The sequence below is a fragment of the Chiloscyllium plagiosum genome, chromosome 24 (genome assembly GCF_004010195.1).
Source record: "Chiloscyllium plagiosum isolate BGI_BamShark_2017 chromosome 24, ASM401019v2, whole genome shotgun sequence".
Taxonomy (NCBI): domain Eukaryota; kingdom Metazoa; phylum Chordata; class Chondrichthyes; order Orectolobiformes; family Hemiscylliidae; genus Chiloscyllium; species Chiloscyllium plagiosum.
Window position 1 is genome coordinate 10,243,681 of NC_057733.1, and position 1,631 is coordinate 10,245,311.

At 49.9% G+C, this 1,631-nt stretch overlaps 1 protein-coding gene across 1 annotated transcript in view; it reads left to right on the top strand.

The window, feature by feature from the left end:
• The window catches only part of hs3st3l (heparan sulfate (glucosamine) 3-O-sulfotransferase 3-like), a 140,637-nt gene that overhangs the window by 2,310 nt on the left and 136,696 nt on the right, over positions 1-1,631 (top strand). The gene's annotated exons all lie outside the window — the stretch shown is intronic.

A 1,631-nucleotide genomic window follows, 5' to 3' on the forward strand; every position in this document is an offset into this window, starting at 1 on the left:
CACTCACACACTCGCGCACACATCAACATGCGCGCACACACCATCACACACATACTCACGCCCAGCTCACCAACATACACATACAAATCCACTCCCTCAGACACACACACAATATCACACTTTCTCTCTCTCACACGCTGACACAAACACACTCTCATACAGTATCTGTACCTCCCCTCAACTCACCATGACACACTGACACACTGACACAGCCCTGTACACGGAGAGGGAACAGCAGCGAGCAAACAGCTTCCCGGCGGAACGGTCTCTATTAGATTCTCGATCCTCTCTGAGCGGCCTCCCACACACAGTCTTCATTCTGAAAGCAAGGTCCCAGATACCCTCTCGCCCAGGATGAGCTCCCAGTTTGGGCAAATAATCAATATCTAGCAAACTCAGAGCAGCCGCGTCAAGTATCCAAAACACGCTCTCCCACTCCCATTGTCCGCCCCCCTCTCTGGGTCCCTCTCTCACACACTCAGTTTCACTCACACAATGCACTCAGTCCCTCATACACAGACTCCCGGATACACAGACTCTCTCAGACTCTCCTTGACAAACTATTCCGATTGCCCAGAGTTGGAAAGGGCTGAGTTAAGTGTCACCAATACAGACGGGTCGGCTATTTACGGGATAATCTGCCCGAGTTATTAACCTGGGCCAGCAATGGCCCATATACAGTGCTGCTGTATAATTTATCTGTTTGCAGCCTAACAAGCCCATTTATAGTCATTATCGGTGCTCATTTGTCTCTGTTTCTCTATTTATCATATCACATTATTACCGAGAGCTGTAAATTGTCTATTAATCTGTAAATATTGTTGTACAATAATTTACTGTGGCGATCGATCTAACGGGATACGGCGATCCATACCATCTGTCTATATCTAGCTTCCTACCGCCTGTGCTGTGATCTCATCAATCTCTCTGCCACCATCTCCATACAATATCCATCGGATTTTCTCCTTCACCTCGCCACTCTCTTTCCCCAATCCCAACTACTCTTCCCTATCAGCTTGCTCTCTCTTTCTGACTGCGCTCTGAAATCTCTCTCACATATCGCCCTGCTCTCGGCTACACCCTGGGATCTTTCCTCTCTCTTTCTAGCCTGGTACCCCCTGGCACTGCCCAGCTCACTCCAATCTTTTCTCACCCGCCCGGGTCACTGGGCAAGTGGCAAACTATCGAGAAATTGGGAAACCTGTCGGTTAGAGTCATTGCCTCTTGGACACATACTGTGCGGAAAAGGGAGAATTCCAATTGTCCACCCTTGTGCAGGTCATTGATGTTAGAGCAAGCTGGGTCAAATCTCTCTGATAAAGAAACACACCGTTCGGCCAGTCTGACAGTTTCTGGTGTTTAAACTCTCCCAACAGCTAGCTCCGGACCCTCAATATCTCACCCCACTCTCTTTCAGCATCTTTACTACACGTTCACAACCTCATATATATGGAAACTGTTGGTGTCAGTTTCACACTGTTCCCCTCCAGCCTCCCTCCTCTCCCCCACTCCTTTTCCATTTCTCCCTCCCCCACCTCCCCTCCCCAACCTCCCTCTCCCCACCTCCCTCTCCTCCTCTCCCTTCCTCTCACTCTCCCTCCCCACCTCCCTCTCCCCCATACTTCCCCACT